Here is a 16,453-nt window from a genome sequence, read left to right as displayed (position 1 = left end):
GACACAGAGACTCGACTCTTGGAGGATGCACACAAAGTTTAACATGCACGGGGACCCAGGGCAAAGCAGTAACTCCATAGGAGCCTGAACTGGACCTAACTGCTGGTCTTGGAGGGGCTCCCAGGAAGGTAGGGATTGGCTGTGGCTCACTGTGGGGGCAAGGACCGTGGTGGCAGAAGCCCCAGGTATTATTACTCAGTGTTATCTCTCTAGAGGATTGCCACTTTGGCACCAAGACCTGGTCCCACCCAACACTCTATGGCTCCAGTGCTGCGTTGCCTCAGGTCGAACAACAACAGGGTGGGCACACAGCCATATCCATCAGCAGACAGGCTGCCTCTAAACACACCCTTTGACATGGCCCTGCCCACCAGAAAGCCAAGAACCACCAGTGGGAAGGCACCCGTCTCTCCCACCCAGAGGTATCCCACAAGCCCCTGGACCAAGACCCACAAGGGGGAAGACACCAGAAGATATTCCACTTCCACAGAAACAGATTAAAGGAAAAAAAATGAAAAGAAATAAGGACTATTTGAGAGACCACTGTGACACCACCAAATGCAGCAACATTCACAATTATAGGGGTCCCAGAAGGAGAAGAGAGAGAGGCTGGGCTTGAGAAGATAGTGAAGAGATAACAGCTGAAAATTCCCCTAATGTGGAAAAGGAAGCAGTCATACAAGTTCAGTAAGTGCAGAGAGAACCACAGAGGCTCAACCAAAGGGGGAAACACACCAAGACATGTCATCATCAAATGGACAAAAATTAAAGAGTAAACCTAAAAAGCAACAAGGGAAAAGCAACAGATAACATACAAGAGAATCTCCGTAAGGTTATCAGCTGATTTTTCAACAGATACTCTGCAGACCAGAAGGGAATGGCACAATATATTTAAAGTGATGAAAATAAAAAACCTACAACCAAGAATACTCTACCCAGCAAGGTTCTCATTCACATTTGATAGAGAAATCAAAAGTTTACAAACAATTCAGCACCACCAAACAGCTTTACAACAAATTCTAAAGGAACTTCACTAGGTGGAAAAGGTAGGAAAGTTCACCAGAAAAGCAAACATACAGTAAAGGTAGGAAATCATCCACACACAGATATGATATCTAAAACAGTTGTGACAGGAGGAGAGTACAAATGCAAGATACCTGAAGTGCATCTGAAATTGAGATCATCCACTTAAAACAATCATGTATATACAGACTGCTATATCAACACTTCATGGTAATTGCAAACCAAAAATCACTCACTGAAGAAGGCAAAGAGGAAGTTAAAAAAGTAGCTTAAGACAAATGAATACAAAAACATGATGATCCAAAACTTATGGGATGTTTTATTTTACCACAAAAGCAATACTATGAGAGAAGTTTATAGCAATACAAGCCTACTTCAGAATACAAGAAACATTTTTAATGACCTGACTTTACAGCCAAAGCAAGTAGAAAAGAACAACAAACCCCGAAGTTAGTAGAAGGAAAGAAGTGTAAAGATCAGAGCAGAAATAAACAAAATAGAGATGAAAAAAGAACAGAAAAGATCAATGAAACTAAAAGCTGGTTCTTTGACTAGATAAAATTAGAAATGAAAAAGTAAAAGTTACAAAGGACACCACAGATATACCACACATCCTAAGAAAACTACTACTAGCAACCACATGGCAATCAAATGAGCAGACCAATCGTAAGAACTGAAATTGAATCAAATTGAATCTGTCAGTTAAAAAAAAAAAAAAAAAACCAGCAAAAGTCCTGGTGACTTCACAGGTGAATTCTATCAAACATTCAGAGGAGATTTAACACCTATCCTTCTGAAAAATCGCACAGGAGGGAACAATTCCTAACTCATTCTATAAAGCCACCATTACCCTGATACAAACACCAGACAAAGATATGACAAAGAAAGAAAATTACAGGCCAGTATCACTGATGATACAGCTCTACACATGGACACCACCAGGTGGTTAATACTGAAATCAGACTGATTATATTCTTTGATGCCAAAGATGGAGAAGCTCTATACAGTTAGCAAAAACAAGACTGGGAGCTGCTGGTGACTCATATCATCAGCTCCTTATTGCAAAATTCAGGCTCAAATTGAAGTAGGGAAAAGCATTCAGGTGTGTGTGGGTGCTCAGCTGCTTCAGTCTTGTCTGACTCTCTGTGACCCTGTGGACTATAGCTTGCCAGGCTCCTCTGTCCATGGGATTCTCAGGCAAGGATACTGGAGTGGGTTGCCATGCCCTTCTCCAGAGGATCTTCCTGACCCAGGGATCAAACCCACGTCTATGTCTCCTTCATTGGCAGGTGGGTTCTTTACCACTAGAACCCAAATCTCTTATGACTATACAGTGGAGATGACAAATAGATTCAAGGGATTAGATACTGTAGACAGAGAGCCTAAAGAACTATGGGACTGACATTCATAACATTGAATAGGAGGTGGTGACCAAAACCCTCCCCAAGGAAAAGAAATGCAAGAAGGCAAAGTGGTTTTCTGAGGAAGCCTTACAAATAGCTAAGAAAAGAAGAGAAGCAAAAGACAAAGGAGAAAGGGAAAGATACATCCATTTGAATGCAAAGCTCCAGAGAATAGCAAGGAGAGATAAAGCCTTCTTAAGTGAATAGTGCAAAGAAACAGAAGAAAACAATAGAATGGGAAAGACAGAGGTCTCATCAAGAAAACTGGAGATACCAAGGAAACATTTCATGCAAAGATGGGCACAAAAAGTACAGAAATAGCAAGGACCTAACAGAAGCAGAAGACATTAAGAAACGATGGCAAGAATATACAGAAGAACTGTACAAAAAAGGTCTTAATGACCCAGGTAACCCTGATGGTGTGGTCACTCTCCTAAAAGCAGATCTCCTGGAGGGTGAAGTCAAGTGGGCCTTAGGAAGCTTTACTGATGAACAAAGCTAGTGGAGGTGATGGAATTCCACAGAGCTATTTTAAATCCTAAGAGATGATGCTGTGAAAGTACTGCACTCAATATGCCAGCAAATTTGGAAAACTCACCAGTGGCCACAGAACTGGAAAAGGTCAGTTTTCATTCCAATTCCAAAGAAAGACAATGCTGAAGAATGTACAAACTATCATACAATTGTACTTATTTCACAGGTTAGCAATATTGTGTTCGAAATCCTTCAAGCTAGGCTTCAGCAGTATGTGAACTGAGAACTTCAATATGTACAAACTGAAGGAAAGGCAGAGGAACCAGAGATCAAATTGCCAATATCTTCTAGATCATAGAAAAAGTAAGGATTTAAAAGAAAAAAAAAAATCCACTTCTACTTCATTGACTATGCTAAAGCCTCTGACTTTATGGATCACAAAAAACTGTAGAAAGTTCTTAAAGAGAAGGGAATACCAGACCACCTTACATGTCTCTTTAGAAACCTGTATGCAGGACGAAACAGTTAGACTCAGATATGGAACAACTCGTTTGAACAGACTAGTTCAAAATTGGGAAAAGAATACATCAAGGCTGTATATTGTCACCCTGCTTATTTAACTTCTATTCAGAGTACATCATACAAAATGCCGGGCTGGATGAACACAAGCTGGAATCGAGGTTGCTGGGAGAAATATCAACCACCTCAAATATGCAGATGATACCACCCTTATGGCAGAAAGTGAAGAGGAACTAAAGAGCCTCTTGATGGAGGTGAAAAAGGAGAGTGAAAAAGCTGGCTTAAAATTCAACAGTCAAAAAACAAAAATCATGGCATATGGTCCCATCACATCATCGCAAATAGATGGGGAGAAAGTGGAAGCAGTGACAGATTTTATTTTCTTGGGTTCCAAAATCACTGTGGACAGTGACTATAGCCACAAAATTAAAACATGCTTGCTCTTGGAAGAAAAGCTATGACAAACCTAGATAGTGTGTTAAAAAGCAGAGACATCACTTTGCTGGCAAAGATCCATATAGTCAAAGCTATGATTTTTCCAGTAGTCATATTTAGATGTGAGAGTTGGACCATAAAGAAGGTTGAGCATCGAAGAATTGATGCTTTTGAACTGTGGTGCTGGAGAAGACTCTTGAGCATCTCTTGGACTTAAAGGAGAGCAAACCAGTCAATCCTAAAGAAAATCAATGGTGAATAGTCACTGGAAGACCTGACGCTGAAGCTCCAATTCTTTAGCTACCTGATGCAAAGAGCTGACACTTTGGAAAAGACTTCAATGCTGAGAAAAATTGAGGGCAAGAGGAGAAGGGGTCAACAGAGGATGAGATGGTTGGATGGCATCACTGACTCAATGGACATAAGTTTGAGCAAACTCACGAAGATAGTAAGGTATATGGAAGCCTGGCATGTTGCAGTCGACAGGGTCACAAAGAGTCAGATATGACGTGGCGACCGCAACAACACAAATCACTGATGAAGATACATGCAAAAGTCCTCAACAAATTATAGCAAACCAAATCCAATAATATATTTAAAATATTAAACACCATGATCAAGTGGGATTTATCCCAGGGATGCAAGGATTTTTCAGTATCAGCAATCAGTGTGATATACCATATCAGGTTGAAGAATAAAAACCATATGATCATCTCAATAGATGGAGAAAAAGCTGTTGACAAAATTCAACACTCATTTTTGATAAAAATTATTCCAGAAAATGGGCACAGAGGGTATCTACTTCAACATAATAAAAGTCATAAATGACAAACTCACAGGAAACATCATTGTCAGTGGTGAAAATCTGAAAACATTTCCCTAAGATCAGGAGCAGGACAAGGAAGTCCACTCTCACTACTTTTATTCAACACAGTTTAGAAAGTCATAGCCATAGCAGTCAGAGAAGAAATGGAAATAAATGGAATCCAGATTTTAAAAGAAGCAAAACTGTCACTATGTGCAGATGACATGGTATTCAACATAGAAACTCCTAATGATCCTACCAGAAAACTACCAGTGCTCATCACCAAGTTGGTAAGGCTGCAGGATCCAAAATTATTACACAGAAATCTATTGCATTTCTATACACAAACACTGAATGATCATAAGGGAAATTAAGGAAACAATACCATTTACCATTGCATCTAAAAATATCAAGGAATCAACCTAAAAAGGCAAAACCTGTACTTTAGAAACTAAGATGCTATTGAAAAAAATAGAAGATGATACAAACAGGAAAGATATACCATATTTTGGGATTGGAAGAAACAATACTGTCAGTGACTACACTACCCTAGGTAATCTACAGATTCAGTGAGATTCCTTTAAAATTATCAGTGGCATTTTTCATAGAGCTAGAAGGAAAAAAAAATTTATTTGAAAACACAAGAGACCGTAATATCTAAAGCAATTTTGAAGAGAAAAATAGAGCCTATGTAATCAGACTCCCTGACTTCAGACTATACTACAACAATACGGTAATCAAAACAGCATAGTACTGGCACAAAAATAGAAATATATATCTATGGAATGGGATAAAATGTCCAGAAATAAACCCAAACACCTATGGTCAATCTATGACAAAGGAGGCAAAAATATATAATGGAGAAAATAGTCTTTTCAATAAATGGTGCTGAGAAAACTGGACAGCTACATGGAATAGAGTGAAGTTAGAACATTCTCCAACACCATACACAAAAATAATGGATTAAAGACATAAATGTAAGACTAGATACTATAAAAGTCTTAGAGGAAATCATAAGCAACCTCACTCTTTGACATAAATTGCAATGATACCTTTCTTGGATCCACTTCCTAGAGCAATGGAAATAAAAACAAACACAAATGGGACCTAATTAAACTTAAAAACTTTCTCATAGCAAGGGAAACCATGAACAAAGAGACATCCTACAAAAGGGAAGAAAATATTTACAAATGATGTAATTAGTCCCATTTCCGTAGTGTAGTGCACTAAGTTAATATTAGTCGACTCCAAAGAAGTTATGTAACTTCTGAGAATCAGTTATTTCACCTGTAAATGGAAGTATGTTAGCTATCACCAACAGCTATTGCAAGAATTGGAAAGATAATATGTGTAAAATCTTTAGCATGGCTCCTAGAACTGAGTACACATTCTCTGTATCTTTCCCATGGTTAATTTTATAGTTATTGCAGACTCACAAATGATGTAATTAACAAGGAATTTATCTTCAAAATATACAAACATCAAATTGAACTCAATATCAAAAAAATAACCCAATGGAAAAAAAATGGGCAGAAGATCTAACTAGACATTTCTCCAAAGAAGACATATTGATGGCCAAAAAGCACATGAAAGGTGCTCAACATCACTAATTATTATAGTGATAAATGTATATCAAAACTAGAGTGAGATATCACTTCACACTGGTCAGAATGGCCAACAAAAACTGCCTGTGCATAAAAACTGCCAGAGATGATATGGGGGAAAAGAACCCTCCTGCACTGCTGGTTGGAATGTAAATAGATACAACCACTATGGAGAACAATATATAAGTTCCTTACACTAAAAATAGATCTACCACCATATGATTCTGCAATCCCACTCGTGGGCATGTTTCCGGAGAAAACCATACTTCAAAAAGATACACACACCCCAATGCCCAAGGCAGCACTGTTTACAACAGCCAAGATGGGGAAGCAATCTAAATGCCCATTGACAGAGGAACAGATAAAGATGCAGTACATATATACAATGAAATATTACTCAGCCATAAAAGGAACAAAAGCATGCCACTTGCAGTAACTTGGATGTACTTGGTGTTATAATCTGAAGTTTTAGTCAGGGAAAGACAAATATCATTTGATATTGCTTAGATATGTAATCTAAAAAACTGATACAAATGAACTTGTTTACAAACAGAAATAGATTCATAGACATAGAAAACAATCTTGGTTACCAAAGGGGTGAAAATAAATTAGGAATTTGGGAATAAAATATACACATCACTATATATAAAATAGATAACCAACAAAGACCTACTGCGCACCAAGGGAACTATGCTCAATATTTTGTAATAACCTATAGTGGAAAAAATGTGAAAAAATGTATATATTTACATATATAACTAAATCACTTTGCTGTAGACATGAAACTAACACTGTAAATCAACTGTCTTTCAATAAAAAAGCAAAGTGTATGGATACCAAGAAGGATAAAGAATTGGCCCAATAATTCAGTCTCTCCAATCATTTTATATTGAGTATGTAGAATATTGATTGACACACAGTAAGACCTGAAAAATTATTTAACAAATGAAAAAATGTCTGCAATAACTATAAAATTAACCATGGGAAAGATGAATGCGTACTCAGTTCTAGGAACCATGCTAAAGATTTTACACATATTATCTTTCCAATTCTTACCTTAGCTGTTGGGGATAGCTAACATCCTTTCATTTACGGGTGAGATAACTGATTCTCAGAAGTTACATAACTTCTTTGGAGTCGACTAATATTAACTTAGTTCGCTGTTCATGTTCCATAATCTGGGTTTGGTTATTCTAATCCCTGAAATACTGAATTTATTATAGTCAGTATACATTAGTTTCAATCTCTTTTGATTAGCCTTGAAATCAACTCCTAAAGCACATTACAAATGAAAGGTGGTCATGCAGTGGTGAGAGATGAGAGAGGCTGTTTTCTAAGGAGAAAAATCAACCAAAAGGGGAATAATGAGATGTCTCTTCAGCCTTCTTTCCCCACTATCACTGCCAGAAACACTGTGGCAAAAAGAATGAGTAACTGCCTGGAAACTCTTTATTAAAATAAACATATAAATATTTAAACATCTTCAAAGGCATGAATAAACACCCAGGACTCATTATTTCTGACCACAAGCTCTGCATCTGTTCTAACATTTCCTAACACTGACGCAACATCCTATTTTGGCCCTACTCTCATTTCTATCAAGTTTACAATACAGGCTTGATCCTGTCAATACTATACTCACTCACGGTCAAGAATCTCACACTCATTTGCTCATCCATGCCAGTCTCCACCACAATACCCGAGATGACAGAAGTGTTGGGAAATTTTAATAAACCACATCTGAGATCACAATGTACATTAACCACTCCAAAGTTGGCCCTGATTGAGGACTTTCATCTTACAGACTTTTCTCCCTTGATTCATTATGATATTCCCTCCCTGCTGTTCTAAACTCTGTATTCTGCAGTCCCTAGTTTCACCCCAGCAACTCTACGCTGAGGATGGCTTCACTCCTCATGTATTGACATAGATGATACACGATGGCAGCTCTCACAGATTTCTTTCTTCATAAAGACTAAATGAAAGTTTCTATTTCCCTATTTATCTTCGTTTTGACCTTAAAAACTCCTTTTCTCTTCCCTATCAGAATATGATATGCTCTCTTTCCATCTTCTGTTCTCTCTCCTCACATTTGTTCGATCTTATCTCCCCATCTCCAGCTTTACCACATTTGTTCAACTATCCTTTTTTTTTCCTTCTATTCTCTCTATCCTTTGGTGTCTTTTCTTTTGCTTATAAACACACACATATATTCATTTTTAATTTTTATTGGAGTATAGTTGATTTACAGGGTTGTGTTAGTTTCCATGTATAGCAAAGTGATTCACTTCTATGTATGTCCACTCGTTTTTTCAGATTTTTTTTCTTATATAGGTTATCACAGAGTTTTGAGTAGAGTTCCTTGTGCTATACAGTAGATCCTTGTTGATTATCTGATATATATATTAGTTTGTGTATGTTAATCTCAAGCTCATGATTTATCCCTTTCCCCTATCACATTTCCCCTTTGGTAACCATAAGTTTATTTCAATATCTGTAATTCTGTTTCTGTTTTGTAACTAAGTTTATTTGTATCATTTTTAAAAATTAGATTCTACTTATGAGTGATATCATATATTTATCTTCCTCTGACTTCACTTCCCTTAGTATGATAATCTCTAGTTCCATCCATATTGCTGCAAATGGCATTTCATTCCTTGTTATAGCTGAGTAATATTCCATTGCATATGTACTACATCTTTATCCATTCCTCTGTTGATGTATATTTAGGTTGCTTCCATGTCCTGGCTATTGTAAATAGTGCTGCAATGAACACTGGGGTGCATGTTATATTTTCAAATGTATTCCTAAACTAGACAAAATAACTCAAACTCGTAACTCCCACAAGCTACTTACTCAGAATCTCTTGCTCTAACCAATACACTTTTCAAAGCGAGTTTATCGGCCCCTTATTCGTCTACTCATCCTGCCCTTGCAGTTTGGTTTCTGACTCAATTACTCTATTCTGCTATTTTGAGAGTGATAAGTAACCAAACCATTACCAAGCCCAGTATCATCCTCCTACAGTACTCATTATTTCACCCTGTGTGGTTTCTTCTCTTGATTCTTACACTTGCTGGGTTCTTTTGTTACCTTGTAGCACTGTGTATTCTGTCTGGTGGATTCTCTGTCTCCCAGCATACAAACATTTTCTGATCTCTTTGTTCTGCACACTTTCAAAATCTCAGCAATATATAGTGATTTTCAGTAGAGCACCATTTTTTGAGGACCTCCTTTGTGCCAGCCACTGGATGTAGTGATGAACAGAGTTTTACCCAGTCCTGGCAGACTCAGAAGTTACAGAAAAGTAAACAGTCACTGAATTCCACTTGATAACTGCAGTAAATGTGTAAGCCACAAAGTATGGAGGAAGCACAGGGAAGCGATGACTCACCTGGTGCCTACAGGGGATGAGAGGAGCAGGGGCAGGAAGATAGCAGTTTGAAGTGAAGAATGTCCAGGAAATGTTTGCCAAGAAGTAATCAGGAAATGAGTCAAAGTGAAACTCAATCATGCGGCTGTGTAATGGGAGAAAACATAAGCAAATGATGCAACTGACAAGGGATTCATCTCCAATATATACAAACAGTTCATGTAGCTCTAGATAAAAAAAAATGAACTACCCAATCCAAAAAATGGGCAGAAGATCTAAATGGGCATTTCTCCAAATGAGACATGTTGTTGTTCAGTCTCCCAGTTGTGTCTGACTCTTTGCAACCCCATGGACTGCAGCATGCCAGGCCTCTCTGTCCCCCACCATCTCCCGAAGTTTGCCCAAGTTCATGCCCATTGCATTGGATGGAATACAGATGGCCAAAAAGCACATGAAAAGATGCTCAACATAACTAATTATTAGAGAAATACAAATCAAAACTACAATGAAATATTACCTCACACCGGTCAGAATGGCCATTGTTAAGAAGTCTACAAACATATGCTGTGGACTATCTGCTGTGGAGGGTGTGGAGAAAAGGGAACCCTCCTACACTGTTGGTGGGGATGTAAGTTGGTGAGCCACTATCGAGAACAGTTGGGAAATCCCTCAAAAAATAGTTTTCCTATGATCCAACAACCCTACTCCTGGGCATATATCTGAACAAACCTGTAATTTGAAAAGATACATGCACCCCAATATTCAAAGCAGCACTATTCACAATAACTAAGACATGAACCATCCTAAATGTCCTTCAACAAAGGAATGGATAAAGAAGATGTAATTCATAGATACAATGGAATTCTACTCAGTCATTAAAAAGAATGAAATAATGCCATTTGCAGCAACATGGATGAATCTAGAGATTATTCACTTAAAGTCAAATACAAATATATATCACTCATATGTGGAATCTAATTTTTAAAAATGATACAAATGAACTTATTTATAAAACAGACTTACAGGTATTGACAACAAACTTATGGTCACCAAGGGGGAAATATAGGGGGGTGGATAAATCAGGATCTGGGGATTAACGTATATAAATTACTACATATAACATAGATAACCAACAAAGACCTACTGTCTAACACAGGGAACTCGACTCAATACTCTGTGATAACCTATATGAGAAAAGAATCTGAAAAAGAATGAGTATATATGTAACTGAATCACTTTGCTAGATGCCTGAAATACAACATTGTAATCAACAATAGCCCCAATAAAATAATAGCAATAATAAATAATGTGACTGTGTTAAAGGAATGGGATTCTAAAATCTCACTGTGTTTCTCTCTCCCATTCCATAGTCTCAAAAGGCAGTAGTCCTCCCAAGTATGTGCCACCAAGAGACATTTCCAGCTGAGGTGTTTTTACCCAGTGAAGTTCCTCTTCTTATTTACCCTTGTTGCCCGAGTTTCCTGGCTCTCAGAATATTTAGACCTCCTTATTTTGGTAGCTCTCCATCCTCCTTGCCAGCATGGGGTTTGCTGGAACCAGATAGTAATCAGATAGTGGTGGAAACTCTTGATCTTATAAAGGCTAAATGATTGCATTAACTTTGGAAACAAAAGTAGTCAAAGAAACCTAGAAAGTAAAGATTTAATTTTCAAATAGGATTTCTGATCCCAAAATAGAGACCAGAATAAGGGGAATGGGATAGGAAAGGCAAAAAAAAAAAAAAAAAGAAACTGTTCATCTTTCAGAAGTAGAACAATTTTCAATTGTTTTGTTTTCAAATCCTAGAATTAAATATTGATTTAATAAGATTTATCAACACAATAGGGCTACTCTGGTGGCTCTGTGGTGAAGAATCTGCCTGTCAATGCAGGAGACACAGGTTCGATCCCTGGGTTGGGAAGATCCCCTGGAGAAGGAAATGGCAACTTCCTGCAATACAGGAGACCCCAGTTAGATTCCTGGGTCAGGAAGATCCACTGGAGAAGGGATGGGCTACCCACTCCATATTCTTGGGCTTGCCTGGTGGCTCAGCTAGTAAAGAATCCACCTGCAATGTGGGAGATCTGGGTTCGATCTCTGGGTTAGGAAGATCCCCCAGAGAAGGGAACAGCTACCCACTCCAGTATTTTGGCCTGGACAATTCCGTGGACTGTATATGGAGTTTGCAAAGAGTTGGACACAACTGAGCAACTAACACACATTAACACAATAAGTTCACAACTAGTAAGTTTTAAAACAACTATCTACTTTCCAAATCATTGTAGGATAGAAAGCAAAACTTTTATCAAAAAGACAAAATAGGAAAAAATACAACTAAAACAAAGTGCACAACAAAGAAGGATAAGTTAGATTATATTTTTATATAAATGTGCAGTTTAAACTTCCTTATTAAAGGGTAAAAGTCTTTGGATTTTTAACATTTTGGCTTTAATCATCTGTTCTTTACAAGAGATATAATTTATAAAAATGCATGAAGATTCTATAAACAGCCTAGGAAACTGTTTTAATAAAACATGAACCCAAAGGCCTAGGAAAAGTTCTAGCAAACAATGAAGAATTTAAGACCTAAAGATTTTATATTTTAAGACCTTAATGGCACAAGACATACACAAAGACATGAAACAACATATTGCGTGAGATATGGATTGTTGTTTGGGATATTCTGGCCCCAGCATATGCACCTCCTCGGTGTTTCCTGTTGGAACTGGAAACAAGAGCTAAAAGACCAGGACATTTTCCTACATTATTTCTTCCATATCCCATACACGAAGACCTATTGATTCCGTCTCTGCTGACCCTCTCAGCATTCACTTTCCTCGTCTCCCTTCTCATTGAACTACTGAAACCAACTCGTCATGCCTCACCTCTTTCGCAACTATGGAAAGAATTTTCTTAATTCTAGCCTTATCTCCATCTAATTATTATTTTAAATTCTTGACAAAATAATACTTTGAAAATGCCATGCTGCTCATATTTTTCTTCCTATTTTTAATCTCTTTCTTGTGTCATGCCAAGACAATTTTAAGATTCATTTTAAGAAAGAACCACCCAGAGGGATTCCCCCTGTCAGATCTGAAGCTGAGACCCAGCTTAATATATAGAGCAACCAGCTTAATATAACAATATTAAATCTATAGATGGTGCACAATTCAGTATGTAATATATAGAAGTAGCAATAATGTTAAATTCTCCTCCCAGATAAAATACTTCTCTCAAATTCTTCTGACAGTGCAACTAATTTTATTCCAAGCCACGCTGGGTGGAAAAGCTCACTTGTGCCTTCCAGTGTGGATAACAAAGGAGTAGAGGCCTGTTTACTCTGCTCACAGAGGCTTTTACACTCATGCACAGTTAAAGCTACAAGAGGTGGATATAACCAGAAGCACTTTCTTCAGCTTGGATGTAAAATGAAAAAGCTCCATGCATTGGCATGAACAATCTTAAACATTAAGGGCAATTTAAAAAAAGAGAGAGAGAGAGAGAGAGCAGCAAAAAAAAAAAAAAAAAAAAAAAACCCACAAAACAAGTAGCAGCTGTTGAACTAGAAACGACACGGAGAGCAGGCAGCTGCAGGGCAGCTGTTTTCTATCTGGAGAGCCCTTTGGAAGTGCTTTTGAGGTTCTTCAAATATTGGATGAGAATTTCATGGATGTTGATGCTGTATAAGGAGCTTTAACATTTTAGTGTCCTGCTTAAAGTTTTTTAAATTCTGCTAAAACAAACCAAACCTGTTGAAAAATATGGGTGAAAATGGAAAATCCATGAGCTTTGGAGTCTGGCTGACTAGGCTTACTTCCAGGTTCCAGTGGCAAGTGCCATTATAGATCAGAATTTCCTGATCTATAAAATTCAACACTTATCTCACAGGGTTATTGGAGTTTCTAATATTTTTTAAAGTACACAAAATGCTTCCCACATAGTGAGTTCAATCATTCAGTCGTGACCAACTCTTTGTGACCCCACGGATAGCATCACACTAGGCTTCCCTGTCCACCATCAACTCTCGGAGCTTGCTCAAACTCATGTCCATCGAGTCGGTGATGCCATCCAACCATCTCATCCTCTGTCATCCCCTTTTCCTCCTGCCTTCAATCTTTCCCAGCATCAGGGTCTTTTCCAGTGAGTCAGTTCTTTGCATCAGCTGGACAAAGTATTGGAGCTTAAACTTCAGCATCAGTCCTTCCAACAAATATTCAGGACTGATTTCCTTTAGGATGGACTGGTTGGACCGCCTTGCAGTCCAAGGGACTCTCAAGAGTCTTCTCCGACACCACAGTTTAAAAGCATCAATTCTTCTGTGCTCAGTTCTCTTTATAGTCCAACTCTAAGGTGGTGTTATCAGTAAGCTCAATATGCAGATATTTCTCCCTGAAATCTTGATTCCAGCTTCTGCTTCACCAGCCTGGCATTTTGCGTGATGTACTCTGCATATAAGTTAAATAAGCAAGGTGACAATATACAGCCTTGACATACTCCTTTCCCAATTTGGAACAGTCCATTGTTCTATGTCCAGTTCTAACTGTTGCTTCTTGACCTGCATACAGATTTCTCAGGAGGCAGGTAAGGTGGCCTGGTATTCATATCTCTTTCAGAATTTTCCAGTTTGTTGTGATCCATACAGTCAAAGGTTTTAGCATAGTCAATAAGGCAGAAATAGATGCTTTTTGGGGATTCTCTTCCTTTTTCTATGATCCGACAAAGTTTGACAATTTGATCTCTGGTTCCTCTGCCTTTTCTAAATCCAGCTTGAACATCTAGAAGTTCTTGGTTTACATTCTGTTGAAGCCTAGTTTGGAGAATTTTGAGCATTACTTTGCTAGCATATGAAATGAGTGCACTTGTGCAGTAGTTTGAACATTCTTTGGTATTGCCTTTCTTTAGGACTGGAATGAAAACTGACCTTTTCCAGTCCTGTAGCCACTGCTGAGTTTTCCAAATTTGCTAGCATATTGAGTACAGCACTTTCATAGCAATATATTTTGGGATGTGAAATAGCTCAACTGGAATTCCATCACTTCCACCAGCTTTGTTTGTAGTGATGCTTCCTAAGGCCCATTTGACTTCAGACTCCATGATGTCTGGGTCTAGGTGAGTGATCACACCATCGTGATTATCTGAGTTGTGAAGATCTTTTTTGTGCAGTTCTTCTGTGTATTCTTGCCACCTCTTCTGAATATCTTCTGCTTCTGTTAGATCCATATGGTATCTGTCCTTTTTTATGCTCATCTTTGCATGAAACGTTCCCTTGGTATCTCTAATTTTCTTGAAGAGATCTCTAGTATTTCCCATTCTAGTTTTCTTTCCTCTATTTCTTTGCATTGATCACTTAGGAAGGCTTTTTTTAATCTCTCCTTGTTATTCTTTGGAACTCTGCATTCAAATGGATGAATCTTTCCTTTTCTCTTTTGCCTATGCTTCTCTTCTTTTCTCAGCTATTTCTAAGAGCTCTGCAGATAACTATTTGCCTCTTTGCATTTCTTCTTCTTGGGGATGGTTTTGATCACTGCCTCCTGAACAATGTTACGATCCTCCATCCCACATGGTGAAGGGTGGATCAAACTAACATATTTTAAAGTACACAAAATGCTTCGCACATAGTGAAGGGTGGATCAATGCCAGTTCTCACTATCTGTCTACCTGTCACCATTGTGAGACATACTGTGGTACAGATTTATTCCCAGTGTCTCTCGAGGGCAAAAGGATTAGAGTTTCTTCAGTGATGCTGGAAGAACCTTGATATCATTGTATAAAACTTTGCTGGAAAAGGGAGTGGGATGAATTGAGAGATTGCAGATTGACATATATATTCTACTGATACTATGTATAAAACAGATAACTAATGAGAACGTACTGTATAGCACAGGGAACTTGACTCAGTGCTCTGTGATGACCTAAATAGGAGGGAAATCCAAAAGACAGGGGATGTATGTATACCCATAGCTGATTCATTTGCTATGCATTAGAAACTAACAACACTGTAGAGCAACGATACTCCAGTAAAAATTAATTTTTCAAAATCTGCTGCAGGTCTGTACTTAAGATACAAGATGTAAATGCCAGAACATTTCTGTGCTTAACTCATTTAAACTGCAAAGCTCCTTTTCTGAGAAAATTGAAGGCAAACTTCCTTTTGTAAACTTATTTAAAAATGGACTTCTAAACCTTGGGTAAGACAGAAGCACTTAATCTCTCTTGGCTTCTGTGACCTACAGACCTCCGCAGTAGTGGCAGGTTGTAAACCCCCAACCATTCCATTATTATCTTTTCTTGGATCTGTGAAAATCGCATCTTTCTGCTGTATGTTACTTCAGGTGTATAAAATCACTATACCTTGGATAAAAAGGTAAAATGCCTCCCCTCCATTGAAATGGTCCCCTCTCTTAAAGTGGCATTTGCGAAGTTGCTGTCTTTCTGCAATGCTTAGAAACCAGCACTTGGAAGGATTCATCCTTGGACATCTAACGTATGTCTTGCCCTCCGAAGCCTCCTGACTTGCCATTTTCCCTTTGAGTCACAACTTTCAGGCACCTGCTTCTGCAGGCAGTGTGTGCTCCGTCCATAGACACAGCTCTGCTAATTGATCTGAGCAGGAATTTTCTCTCCTGCCACCGGGCCTGCTTCCCATGCCTCCTGCTTGGGAACTGCTTATACCTGTGAAACTTGCCTTCTGAGGAAGCATCTTTTCCCACCTGTATTTGTTTTGATAGGGTCCTGATATGAGGCTTCAGTTGATGTTTCTGAAGCCAGTACTGTTTCTCCCTTATTCTCCTCGCTTTTCAATACTCTTGGCAAGTGT

At 38.2% G+C, this 16,453-nt stretch overlaps 1 protein-coding gene and 1 long non-coding RNA gene across 4 annotated transcripts in view; one reads left to right on the top strand and one right to left on the bottom strand.

The window, feature by feature from the left end:
• NKAIN2 (sodium/potassium transporting ATPase interacting 2) overlaps nt 1–16,453 on the top strand; it is a 1,117,882-nt gene that overhangs the window by 858,524 nt on the left and 242,905 nt on the right. The window lies entirely within an intron of this gene.
• The window catches only part of LOC139039612 (uncharacterized), a 46,215-nt gene that overhangs the window by 17,702 nt on the left and 12,060 nt on the right, over nt 1–16,453 (bottom strand). Inside the window, exon 2 of the long non-coding RNA XR_011492944.1 lies at nt 9,658–9,781. This is a non-coding gene — a long non-coding RNA (uncharacterized lncRNA). The remainder of the gene's footprint in view (nt 1–9,657; nt 9,782–16,453) is intronic.

Source organism: Odocoileus virginianus, chromosome 19 (genome assembly GCF_023699985.2).
Source record: "Odocoileus virginianus isolate 20LAN1187 ecotype Illinois chromosome 19, Ovbor_1.2, whole genome shotgun sequence".
Lineage (NCBI taxonomy): Eukaryota > Metazoa > Chordata > Mammalia > Artiodactyla > Cervidae > Odocoileus > Odocoileus virginianus.
The sequence above is the reverse complement of the archived record's forward strand: the minus strand, read 5'-3'. Positions and strand labels throughout refer to the sequence as shown.